Genomic DNA, 14,619 nt, shown 5'->3' on the forward strand with positions numbered 1-14,619 from the left:
AGAGATCAGACATTATGACCATTTGGTACTTTTTGTTCTGAAACTATGCTCTCCAAGCCACTTTTTTTTTTTTTTTCCCCAGTACACGGGCCTCTCACTGTTGTGGCCTCTCCCGTTGCGGAGCACAGGCTCTGGACGCACAGGCTCAGCGGCCATGGCTCACGGGCCCTGTGGCATGTGGGATCTTCCCAGACTGGGGCACAAACCCGTGTCCCCTGCATCGGCAGGCGGACTCTCAACCACTGCGCCACCGGGGAATCCCCCAAGCCACTTTTTTGATGGCCATTGGGCTTACCAAATTGAAAAATAGTGGATCCATGGACAGGGACATCTGTGAACACTCAAGTTATAGTTCTCATTATAACTGCATCAATTTGCCTTGTTTTAATTAATTTGCTTCTTGAAGAATTAGTCTGTATAACATAATTACTGATTCAGATTCTTTAAGTTGCAAGAAACAAAACTCAGTCAAGCTAGTCTGTGTGTGGAGGGGGAGAAGCTCCCTTATGTGGAGCAATAAGAGAGACAGGGGTCATGAGAATTCATGAATAGGACACATGATAAAGCTGAAGCTTATGGGAACTGAACTTAGAAAGTTGCCAGGAAGTGGGCCGTCCCCAGGGACTACCACTCGCCCCACTCCATCTCTCATGGGCCATATCAGCTCTTTCTCCCCATTACCCTTTTCTTTCCCTATACTCTGCATATCTTTCAACTTCCTCATAGCATCTACATATTCTTGGGTTTTGCTCCTTTATAAATTTGGCGTACACAACCCACCACGGTCTCTTCAGCTTCTCTCTGCATCAATTTCATTCTCTCCATATTTCTTTTGGCTTCATTTCTGTAGAGAGAGTTGGCTCCAAGTCATCTCTTTAAGCTATAGATGGATGTATCTGTAATTAGTCAACTTTGTTCCATCTCCGTGGCTACTATTTTGGTCAAATCACTATCATCTCCCCTCTGAATTAGTACAATGACTTTTCCTACCACCATCTTCCCCCATTCCCAATCCATTTTCCATACCCTTCAGAGAATTCCCATTGCCTTCATGATAAAGTACAGATACTTTAACACCCTGACATGACCCTTCATGATTTAGCCTCATGGCCTGGTCCTTAAATACATTTCCAGCCTCAATTCTTCCCACTTCTCAAGCTTGTACTCTGCTTCCCATCTTACTGAATATATTTTAGTTTCTTAAAGTATACCATGTTCTCTCTTACCTCTGGTTATATGCTGTTCCTCCCAACTGGAAAACTTTTCCTCTGCAACTGGCCTTCTTCTACTTAATCTTCAGCTCTCAGCTTAATCATCACTTCCTCCAGGAAGTCTTCCTTGACCAGGTTACTTGACTACACTGCTGTATGCTCCCCTAGCACTGCACTTTCCAACTTGACCCTTTCTCCTGGTAGCCCGGGGAAGTATCAGACCTCAGCACACTTCCTTTTTCCCTATTGTCTGGGGCCACCCTGAGCCTACCCGGGCCCCTGGGGTGCATGCCAGACAGAAACTGCATGTATATCAAGTGTGACTTGGAATAAGAAAGGGGACTAATCAGAGCTTTATATCCCTGGACTTCTCCCACTTCACTGTCCTTGGTGCATAGATGTGGGCCAGGCCCTTCACTCATGCTGGGGATGTAAAGTTTATTGACCAATACACTAGGATGTAAACAAACCCAAAAGGCATGGTTTGCAGAGATTTAATATGCATCTGTCAAAATGGTCACTTGCCGGGCCTCCCTGGTGGCGCAAGTGGTTGAGAGTCCGCCTGCCGATGCAGGGGATACGGGTTCGTGCCCCGGTCTGGGAGGATCCCATATGCCACGGAGCGGCTGGGCCCGTGAGCCATGGCCGCTGAGCCTGCGCGTCCGGAGCCTGCATGTCCGGAGCCTGTGCTCCGCAACGGGGGAGGCCACAACAGTGAGAGGCCCGCATACCGCAAAAAAAAAAAAAAAAAAAAAAAAAGGTCACTTGCCAAGTGATGTCTGTGATCCATAATTCCACCATTTCACATCTAAATCCTCCATAAACACACTGTGGGCTGGGTGTCTGAAGACTCAGAGAAGAACCACTGACACTGCTAAAATCAAGGGATCTAAACTCCCTTTGAAATTGTAAAGGCTTTGTTGAGGAACGTTGCAGTTGTACTGCCAGAACCTGAGAAATACCTTTGGGGCACTTTGTACAGCCCATTGGCCCGGCAGGAGCACTGTGTACATACAGGGTTGAAAATGGATTGCCTGTCTGGTTGAGAAGAGATTAAAAAGCATGAATCAGGGACTTCCGGGTAAGATGGCGGAAGAGTAAGACGCGGAGATCACCTTCCTCCCCACGGATACACCAGAAATACAGCTACACGTGGAACAACTCCTACAGAACACCTACTGAACGCTGGCAGAAGACCCCAGACCTCCCAAAAGGCAAGAAACTCCCCACATACCTGGGTAGGGAAAAGCGGAGAGATTCCCGCACAGAGGATCGGTGCCGAGCGGCACTCACCAGCCCGAGAGGCTTGTCTGCTCGCCCGCCGGGGCGCGCAGCGCTGGAAGCTGAGGCTCGGGCTTCGGTCAGAGCGCAGGGAGAGGACTGGGGCTGGCGGCGAGAACTCAGCCTGAAGGGGGCTAATGTGCCACAGCTAGCCGGGAGGGAGTCCGGGAAAACTCTGGAGCTGCCGAAGAGGCAAGAGACTTTTTCTTCCCTCTTGGTTTCCTGGTGCGCGAGGAGAGGGGATTAAGAGTGCTGCTTAAAGTGGCTCCACAGACGGGCGCGAGTCGCGACTTAAAGCGCGGAGCCCAGTGACGGGCGTGGGACGCTGGGGCTGCTGCTGCCGCCGCCAAGAAGCCTGTGTGCGAGCGCAGGTCACTGCCCACACCGCCCTTCCGGGAGCCTGTGCAGCCCACCACTGCCGGGGTCCCGGGATCCAGGGGCGGCTTCCCTGGGAGAACGCACGGCGCGCCTCGGGCTGGTGCAACGTCACGCCGACCTCTGCCGCTGCAGGCTCGCCCCGCACTCCGTGCCCCTCCCTCCCACCCAGCCTGAGTGAGCCAGAGTCCCCGAAGAGGCTGCTCCTTTAACCCTGTCCTGTCTGAGCGAAGAACAGACGCCCTCCGGCGACCTACGCGCAGAGGCGGGGCCAAATCCAAAGCTGAGACCCAGGAGCTGTGAGAACAAAGAAGAGAAAGGGAAACCTCTCCCAGCAGCCTCAGAAGCAGCGGATTAAAGCTCCACAATCAACTTGATGTACCCTGCATCTGTGGAATACATGAATAGACAACACATCACCCCAAATTGAGGAGCCCGGAGTCAGTGCTGTGCCTCTGAGGTGGGAGAGCCAACTTCAGGACACTGGTCCACAAGAGACCTCCCAGCTCCACATAATATCAAACGGCAAAAATCTTCCAGAGATCTCCATCTCAACACCAGCACCCAGCTTCACTCAACGACCAGCAAGCTACAGTGCTGGACACCCTAAGCCAAACAACTAGCAAGACAGGAACACAACGCCACCCATTAGCAGAGAGGTGGCCTAAAATCATAAAAAGTCCGCAGAGGGGCCTCCCTGGTGGCGCAAGTGGTTGAGAGTCCGCCTGCCGATGCAGGGGATACGGGTTCGTGCCCCGGTCTGGGAGGATCCCATATGCCGCGGAGCGGCTGGGCCCGTGAGCCATGGCCGCTGAGCCTGCGCGTCCGGAGCCTGCGCGTCCGGAGCCTGTGCTCCGCAACGGGGGAGGCCACGGCAGTGAGAGGCCCGCATACCGCAAAAAAAAAAAAAAAAAAAAAAAAAAAAAAAAGTCCGCAGACACCCCAAAACACACCACCAGACATGGACCTGCCCACCAGAAAGACAAGATCCAGCCTCATCCACCAGAACACAGGCACTAGTCCCCTCCACCAGGAAGCCTACACAACCCACTAAACCAACCTTAGCCACTGGGGACAGACACCAAAAACAACAGGAACTACGAACCTGCAGCCTGCAAAAAGGAGACCCCAAACACAGTAACATAAGCAAAATGAGAAGACAGAAAAACACACAGCAGGAGAAGGAGCAAGATAAAAACCCACCAGATCTAACAAATGAAGAGGTAATAGGCAGTCTACCTGAAAAAGAATTCAGAATAATGATGGTAAAGATGATCCAAGATTCTATTTCCCAGATCCAAAATCTTGGAAATAGAATAGACAAAATGCAAGAAACAGTTAACAAGGACCTAGAAGAACTAAAGATGAATCAAGCATCGATTAAAAACACAATACATGAAATAAAAAATACTCTAGATGGGATCAATAGCAGAATAACTGAGGCAGAAGAACGGATAAGTGAGGTGGAAGATAAAATAGTGGAAATAACTGCTGCAGAGCAAAATAAAGAAAAAAGAATGAAAAGAACAGAGGACAGTCTCAGAGACCTCTGGGGCAACATTAAACGCACCAACATTCGAATTATAGGGGTTCCAGAAGAAGAAGAGAAAAAGAAAGGGACTGAGAAAATATTTGAAGAGATTATAGTTGAAAACTTCCCTAATATGGGAAAGGAAATAGTTAATCAAGTCCAGGAGGCACAGAGAGTGCCATACAGAATAAATCCAAGGAGAAATACACCAAAACACATATTAATCAAACTGTCAAAAATTAAACACAAAGAAATCATATTAAAAGCAGCAAGGCAAAAACAACAAATAACACACAAGGGAATCCCCATCAGGATAACAGCTGCTCTCTCAGCAGAAACTCTACAAGCCAGAAGGGAGTGGCAGGACATAATTAAAGTGATGAAGGAGAAAAACCTGCAACCAAGATTACCCAGCAAGGATCTCATTCAGATTTGATGGAGAAATTAAAACGTTTACAGACAAGCAAAAGCTGAGAGAGTTCAGCACCACCAAACCAGCTTTACAACAAATGCTAAAGGAACTTCTCTAGGCAAGAAACACAACAGAAGGAAAAGACCTACAATAACGAACCCAAAACAATTAAGAAAATGGGAACAGGAACATACATATCGATAATTACCTTAAATGTAAATGGACTAAATGCTCCCACCAAAAGATACAGATTGGCTGAATGGATACAAAAACAAGACCCATATATATGCTGTCTACAAGAGACCCACTTCAGACCTAGAGACACATACAGACTGAAAGTAAGGGGATGGAAAAAGATATTCCATGCAAATGGAAACCAAAAGAAAGCTGGAGTAGCAATTCTCATATCAGACAAAATAGACTTTAAAATAAAGACTACTAGAAGAGACAAAGAAGGACACTACATAATGATCAAGGGATCGATCCAAGAAGAAGATATAACAATTGTAAATATTTATGCCCCCAACATAGGAGCACCTCAATACATAAGGCAAATACTAACAGCCATAAAAGGAGAAATCGACAGTAACACACTCATAGTAGGGGACTTTAACACCCCACTTTCACCAATGGACAGATCATCCAAAATGAAAATAAATAAGGAAACACAAGCTTTAAATGATACATTAAACAAGATGGACTTAATTGATATTTATAGGACATTCCATCCAAAAACAACAGAATACACATTTTTCTCAAGTGCTCATGGAACATTCTCCAGGATAGATCATATCTTGGGTCACAAATCAAGCCTTGGTAAATTTAAGAAAATTGAAATTGTATCAAGTATCTTTTCCGACCACAATGCTATGAGACTAGATATCAATTACAGGAAAAGAGCTGTAAAACATACAAACACATGGAGGCTAAACAATACACTACTTAATAACGAAGTGATCACTGAAGAAATCAAAGAGGAAATTAAAAAATACCTAGAAACAAATGACAATGGAGACACGACGACCCAAAACCTATGGGATGCAGCAAAAGCAGTTCTAAGAGGGAAGTTTATAGCAATACAATCCCACCTTAAAAAACAGGAAACATCTCGAATAAACAACCTAACCTTGCACCTAAAGCAATTAGAGAAAGAAGAACAAAAACATCCCAAAGTTAGCAGAAGGAAAGAAATCATAAAAATCAGATCAGAAATAAATGAAAAAGAAATGAAGGAAACGATAGCAAAGATCAATAAAACTAAAAGCTGGTTCTTTGAGAAGGTAAACAAAATTGATAAACCATTAGCCAGACTCATCAAGAAAAAAAGGGAGAAGACTCAAATCAATAGAATTAGAAATGAAAAAGGAGAAGTAACAACTGACACTGCAGAAATACAAAAGATCATGAGAGATTACTATAAGCAACTCTATGCCAATAAAATGGACAACCTGGAAGAAATGGACAAATTCTTAGAAATGCACAACCTGCCAAGACTGAATCAGGAAGAAATAGAAAATATGAACAGACCAATCACAAGCACTGAAATTGAAACTGTGATAAAAAATCTTCCAACAAACAAAAGCCCAGGACCAGATGGCTTCACAGGCGAATTCTATCAAGCATTTAGAGAAGAGCTAACACCTATCCTTCTCAAACTCTTCCAAAATATAGCAGAGGGAGGAACACTCCCAAACTCATTCTACGAGGCTACCATCACCTTGATACCAAAACCAGACAAGGATGTCACAAAGAAAGAAAACTACAGGCCAATATCACTGATGAACATAGATGCAAAAATCCTCAACAAAATACTAGCAAACAGAATCCAACAGCACATTAAAAGGATCATACACCATGATCAAGTGGGGTTTATTCCAGGAATGCAAGGATTCTTCAATATACGCAAATCAATCAACGTGATACAGCATATTAACAAATTGAAGGAGAAAAACCATATGATCATCTCAACAGATGCAGAGAAAGTTTTCGACAAAATTCAACACCCATTTATGATAAAAACCCTGCAGAAAGTAGGCATAGAGGGAACTTTCCTCAACATAATAAAGGCCATATATGACAAACCCACAGCCAGCATCGTCCTCAATGGTGAAAAACTGAAACCATTTCCACTAAGATCAGGAACAAGACAAGGTTGCCCACTCTCACCACTCTTATTCAACATAGTTTTGGAAGTTTTAGCCACAGCAATCAGAGAAGAAAAGGAAATAAAAGGAATCCAAATTGGAAAAGAAGAAGTAAAGCTGTCACTGTTTGCAGATGACATGATACTATACATAGAGAATCCTAAAGATGCTACCAGAAAACTACTAGAGTTAATCAATGAATTTGGTAAAGTTGCAGGATACAAAATTAATGCACAGCAATCTCTGGCATTCCTATATACTAATGATGAAAAATCTGAAAGTGAAATCAAGGAAACACTCCCATTTACCATTGCAACAAAAAGAATAAAATATCTAGGAATAAACCTACCTAAGGAGAGAAAAGACCTGTATGCAGAAAATTATAAGACACTGATGAAAGAAATTAAAGATGATACAAATAGATGGAGAGATGTACCATGTTCTTGGATTGGAAGAATCAACATTGTGAAAATGACTCTACTACCCAAAGGAATCTATAGATTCAATGCAATCCCTATCAAACTACCACTGGCATTTTTCACAGAACTAGAACAAAAAATTTCACAATTTGTATGGAAACACAAAAGACCCCGAATAGCCAAAGCAATCTTGAGAAAGAAAAATGGAGCTGGAGGAATCAGGCTCCCTGACTTCAGACTATACTACAAAGCTACAGTAATCAAGACAGTATGGTACTGGCACAAAAACAGAAAGATAGATCAATGGAACAGGATAGAAAGCCCAGAGTTAAACCCACGGACATATGGTCACCTTATCTTTGATAAAGGAGGCAGGAATGTACAGTGGAGAAAGGACAGTCTCTTCAATAAGTGGTGCTGGGAAAACTGGATAGGGACATGTAAAAGTATGAGATTAGATCACTCCCTAACACCATACACAAAAATAAGCTCAAAATGGATTAAAGACCTAAATGTAAGGCCAGACACTATCAAACTCTTAGAGGAAAACATAGGCAGAACACTCTATGACATAAATCACAGCAAGATCCTTTTTGACCCACCTCCTAGAGAAATGGAAATAAAGACAAAAATAAACACATGGGACCTAATGAAACTTAAAATCTTTTGCACAGCAAAGGAAACCATAAACAAGACCAAAAGACAACCCTCAGAATGGGAGAAAATATTTGCAAATGAAGCAACTGACAAAGGATTAATCTCCAAAATTTATAAGCAGCTCATGCAGCTCAATAACAAAAAAACAAACAACCCAATCCAAAAATGGGCAGAAGACCTAAATAGACATTTCTCCACAGAAGATATACAGACTGCCAACAAACACATGAAAGGATGCTCAATATCTTTACTCATTAGAGAAATGCAAATCAAAACTACAATGAGATATCATCTCACACCAGTCAGAATGGCCATCATCAAAAAATCTAGAAACAATAAATGCTGGAGAGGGTGTGGAAAAAAGGGAACACTCTTGCACTGCTGGTGGGAATGTGAATTGGTACAGCCGCTATGGAGAACAGTATGGAGGTTCCTTAAAAAACTACAAATAGAACTACCATATGACCCAGCAATCCCACTACTAGGCATATACCCTGAGAAAACCATAATTCAAAAAGAGACATGTACCAAAATGTTCATAGCAGCCCTATTTACAATAGCCCAGAGATGGAAACAACCTAAGTGTCCATCATCGGATGAATGGATAAAGAAGATGTGGCACATATATACAATGGAATATTACTCAGCCATAAAAAGAAATGAAATTGAGCTATTTGTAATGAGGTGGATGGACCTAGAGTCTGTCATACAGAGTGAAGTAAGTCAGAAAGAGAAAGACAAATACTGTATGCTAACACATATATATGGAATTTAAGAAAAAAAAATGTCATGAAGAACATAGGGGTAAGACAGGAATAAAGACACAGACCTACTAGAGAATGGACTTGAGGATATGGGGAGGGGGAAGGGTAAGCTGTGACAAAGTGAAAGAGCGGCATGGACATATATACACTACCAAACGTAAGGTAGATAGCTAGTGGGAAGCAGCTGCATAGCACAGGGAGATCAACTTGGTGCTTTGTGACCGCCTGGAGGGGTGGGATAGGGAGGGTGGGAGGGAGACGCAAAAGGGAGGGGATATGGAAACATATGTATATGTATAACTGATTAAATTTGTTATAAAGCAAAAAATTAAAAAAAAAGCATGAATCAGACTGAGTAAAATGTGGCCAACGTTTGGCCAGGCCTTGCCAGTGAAAATAAAAAGTCTTAACAAAGAGTGGCTTGCAGTTTCAGATCTCCTAGGAGAGAGAATTTGGTGTCTGTAATTAGAAATTTTATCTCAGGTGTTAGGTTCACAAAATGGGCAGGCGACTTGCTGGAAGCCCAGTCTTGGAGGACAGGGAGTCAGTGTGTTCACCACCAGCGGGGCTGTCCCAGGGGAATGACTTATGGGTAGGTTTGAGGACCAGACCTGGCAAAGCCCAGCATGTCCAAGAGCAACGAGTTATCCAAGAAAAGGTAAGGGCCAAGCCCCAGAGAGTCTGGAAACACAAAGGGGCCACTGTTCTCCCTGATGAGAGCCAAGAAACCTCCTTCAACCTCATGCTTTTAGCAGTAAACTCTTCCATCTGTCTTTAATGATAAAAATCTGGCCAGCATCAGAATCAGATAACTTGAGTTCAGAAGTATTTGAAAGTCAGTAGAAAAATGGGAAATGATGATGATGTCATTATATCCAGAAAGCTAAATGTCTGGGAATTTGGTGGTTTTGAGGGGGGTTCAATTCCTCGTTTCCTGACACTTCAATGTTTATCTCTTTGCCTTTGGGGAGAGGTGTTACAGTGACTCATTTGCACACAGGGTCATGCAGTACGTTCTGGATTGTGATAAACATTCAGAGAGACAGTGAAGGCAACCTGAAGCCAATTTTGCCAATTGAACTATAGTGTTTAGCTCATGAGGTGTTTTTCTAAATTAAATCAGTAAACATTTATCAAGCATCTGCCTATCCTGTGAGAGGCTGGTACACAAAAATGAACAGGATTTGAAATGCAAGGAAGTGAAAAACAAACCAGCAGCCTGGAGATTATAGTTAATCTTTTCTGAATTGTCCCCACAGAGTTAGAGACAGGAAGTGAACTAACTTACTAACAGCCAAAAAGGAGAGTTTTTCTGGGAAATCTCCCTCAGTATAGCCAAAACAAATATTTTGATCTAGGGGAAAACAAAAGTTAAAATGAATGTAAAACTGACCTTCACATTAAGATGCTAGATAAGTCAACTAACTTCAATAAAAATACTGAACATTTGCTATGTGGTAGGTACTCGTTTTATGAAATTAAAAAAACGTGGCTGGCATTTATGAGGACAAATTTAAACACATATTATTGTGTGAAAATGGGTATTATATGAAAATATGTTCCTTTTTCTCAAACCTCTTTTTTGTTGCTGTTATTGTTGTTTAGGGATGTTAGATGGAGAAAAATTAAAAATTATTGTAACTGAAGTTCATGAATTTGGTAGAGTCTATCACAAATTCCTCGTGCATCAGACAAAGAAATGTGGACAGGATGATGGTATAGTAGGTGGATTTGTATGGTTAATTGTTTATAGCCCAGGAGCATTGATTTATTAATTGATGGCTGCTGCATCCCAGAAGGTTCTTGAAGGCATCAGGCTATTGGGCTAACTGAAATATCATACATGTTTGCTTTGGATTGGAATTATATCAACTTTACCCAGCAAATACTAGCTAAGAAATGCAGGAAAGGACATTTAGAGTGTGTGTAATTCACTCACTCCTTCAGCTTCATTAAATTCTATCCTTAAATCAGGTTAGACCACCAGCAGTTCAGACATATGGTCTTCTGATGGCTCCAGGGCCACATTAAATTAACCTCTCACAAGGTAGCCTTCACTGGCCCCAGAGGACTCTGGGAGGCAAGGCTTCCAGAAAAAGGGGGTTTGAAAAACTACTGGATATGATGGAGCTTTTGAAAAATAAATGGAGAATTATTGCAAAAGGTTACCAGAAGAAAAAGAAATAGAAACACCAGAAACACTAAACACTGTATAGGAAGAGAATTAAAATAATAATATCCTACTTGGTTCTGCCTTGAGCAGCAATTACCTAGGTTACAATATTGTAAACACTGGTGAACACTTATGCATGGTTTAAGGGGAGTTCATCTGAAAAACATCAAGAATTTTTAAAATAAACTTTTATTCAGAATAGTTTTAGATTTATAAAAAAATATTGTGTAGTAGAGAGAATTCCCATATGTTCCACATTAGTTTCCTCTGTTATTACTATCTTCTATTAGTATAGTACATTTGTCACGATTAATGAACCAATTTTGATACATCATTATTGACTAAAGTCCATACTTTTTTCAGATTTCCTTAGTTTTTTGCCTAATGTTCTCTTTCTGTTCCAGGATCCGTCCAGGATACCACCTTACATCTAGTTGTCCTGTCTCCTTAGGCTCCTCTTGATTGTGATTATTTCTCAGACTTCCCTTGGTTTTGATGATCTTGATATTTTTGAGGCGTCAGTTGTTTTGTAGACTGTCCTTCAATTGGGATTTGTCTCATGAGGTTGTGGGTTTGGAGGAAGATCAGAGGTAAAAGCCATTTTTATCACATTATATCAAGGGTACTTGCTATCAACTTGACTTATGACTGTTGATGTTGACCTTGACCACCTGCTGAAGCAGTGTTTGTCAGGCTTCTCCACTGTGAGTTTACTCCTACCCCCTTTCCATACTGTACTCTCTGGAAGCAAGTTATAGCTAGCAGTATACACCTAAGGAGCGGGGAGTCACACACCGTCTCCTTGAGGGTGCAGGACCTACACAAATAACTTGGAATTCTGCACAAGGGATTTGTCTATTCTCCCCGATTTATTTATTTATCCAATCATTTATTTACATCAGTGTAGACTCATGGATATTCATTTTATATTTTAGGTTCTAATCCAATACTATGTTACTTATTTTGTTACTCAGATTGTTCCAGCTTTCACCAGGGGGAACTCTTTCAGTTGGTTCCTATGACACTTCGACATACTCCCATCATTGTAGGTTTTTTTCTTTTCTTTTCTTTTTAGCATCTCCTTACTTCCTGGCACTGCAAGATGCTCCAGGTTCATCTTGTATATTTCCTGTCCCAGTGCTAGAATCAGCCACTTCTCCAAGGAGCCCTAGTTCCTTTTTTTTTTTTAATTAATTTATTTTATTTATTTATTTTTGGCTGCGTTGCGTCTTCCTTGCTGCACACGGGCTTTATCTAGTTGTGGCGAGCGGGGCCTACTCTTCACTGCGGTGCACGGGCTTCTCATTGTGGTGGCTTCTCTTGTTGCAGAGCATGGACTCTAGGCACGCAGGCTCAGTAGTTGTGGCGCACAGGCTTAACTGCTCCGTGGTATGTGGGATCTTCCTGGACCAGGGCTCGAACCCGTGTCCCCTGCATTGGCAGGCGGATTCTTAACCACTGAGCCACCAGGGAAGCCCCCTGGTTCCTTTTAACAAAGAATGGTTATTAGAAATCCAGAGCCAAGAGCTAGACCCTAGGTGGGCTTGTTGCTACCAGGCAGCAGGGGTCACTGCTTCTAGGCCCTCTCAGCTGACAGATCAAGGAAATATATATGTGTCTACTAATCAGTGTATACACACACACATATAAGTATTTCTATTTGTAGCCATCTGTATCTCTATTTAGTAAACATGAGTTCATACTGATGTGCCCAACTCTAATCTATTACCACATGGGTCATTCTAGCCTTCTAGCCTTGCTTGTCTGTAACCTTCTCCAACAGTGAGAAACCTGGTTCCCACACTTGCCATCTGTTTACTGAATTGTTCAATCCCAATATACATGTATAGTGACTTCAGAATTGTTAACCTGTATAACCTTGAGAAACAACTTTATCAACTAGACTATGGTTTATATATGGTTTATATGCCATTTATTTTGCCTTTAGTCTTAAAGATGAAAGTTACTTAGGTCAGCACCTTTTACACTCACTGCCTTCAGTGAGGTTGTTCCATGCATATATAATATAGTCAGAACATTTTGTCACATTCTTCATCCCATCCTGGGATCTCCCAACCTCCCAAATGATTTTTTTTTAATTTGCACATGTTGAGGTTCACTCTTTGCGCTGCACAGTTCTATGAGTTTTTACAAATGCATAGTGTCGTGTATCCATCATTGCAGTATCATACAGAATAGTTTAACCATCCTAAAAAATACTCTGTGCTTCACTTTTTCAACCCTCCCACCTCCTGAGCCCCTGGCAACCACTGATCTGTTTACCATCTATATAGTTTCGCCTTTTTCAGAATGTAATATAAATGGAATCATATGTAGCCTCCTCAGACTGGCTTCCTTCACTTAGCAAAATGCATTTAAGACTCCTCCTTGTCATTGCAAGGTTTGACAGCTCATTCCTTTTTATTGATGAATAGTATTCCATTATATGGATATACTAATGTTTATCTATTCTATGGCTTATCCAACCTATTGAAGCACGGATTGGTTGCTTTCCATTAAGAATTTTAAAAAATAAATTGCAAACTTAAAATGAATCAGCAAAACTACATGACTTCCAAAAAAGTTACTCTACCACTATGGTGCATTGGGAGAGGTAGAGTGGCTACAGTGTTAGTTGCTGTAAAACACAGTGTAGTGGTGAAGGACACAGCCTCTGCATCCAGACTGCCACCTCCCAAGATACGTGAGCTGAGCTAGATTACCTGCCATTCCTGGGCCTCATGTCCTTGTTTGTGAACAGGAATAGTAACTGTACCCACAGTGGCTTAAACAGTGGTTCAATAGATGTTAGTTATTGTTATAACTTATAATAATATTTTCACGTATCATGTAGAAAGCACTTTATATACATTCTTTTATGCCTTCCAACAGAATTTCAAAAGAGCATAATTATCCCCATTTTATAGATGGAGAACCTGAAATACAGAGACTGTACCTCAACTTGAACTGAAATCTATCATATTACAAAGGCTCTAATCTTCTAGCTTTACTGCAGTGATTCTCAAGAGAATAAGGAATGTCTCCTTTTACTCAGCTCTGGACATACCGTCTTCACTATGAGTTGCCACACATTAGGAAGGACCAACTAGAATGTGAGAAAGAGATGATGATCAGGGTGATGAAAGACCTGGAAATCCTTTCAAATGAGGCACAGCTGAAGGAACTAGAGATGGTTGGTGTGGAAAATGAAAAGTTGGGAAGGAAATACAGCAAAATGTTAACAATGTGTGTCTCTTAATGGTAGGATAACAGATGATTTTATTTTCTTCATATTTTCTAAATTTTTAAAGATGGAATGTTTATTTTGTTTTTTTAATTTATTTTTTATAATTACTCTTATAATAAGAAAAAACACTTTAACAAATCACAGTTAAAAGAAAAAATTGAGTGATAGATGTTAATGAAACCTTATGGTAATCATTTTGTAATTTATACATATACCAAATCACTATGTTCTACACTTTAAACTTATACAATAACATGTCAATTATATTTCAACAAAGCTGGAAAAAATAATACCTATATATACACATCCAGCACAATATTTAACCCCTTTTTGAAAAGGGAATTATTCACATTTTATTTTGAAATCTAAGACAGATTTTGAAATGTGTATTTGAAAATATGACCT

The sequence above is a fragment of the Mesoplodon densirostris genome, chromosome 17 (assembly GCF_025265405.1).
Source record: "Mesoplodon densirostris isolate mMesDen1 chromosome 17, mMesDen1 primary haplotype, whole genome shotgun sequence".
Classification (NCBI taxonomy): domain Eukaryota; kingdom Metazoa; phylum Chordata; class Mammalia; order Artiodactyla; family Ziphiidae; genus Mesoplodon; species Mesoplodon densirostris.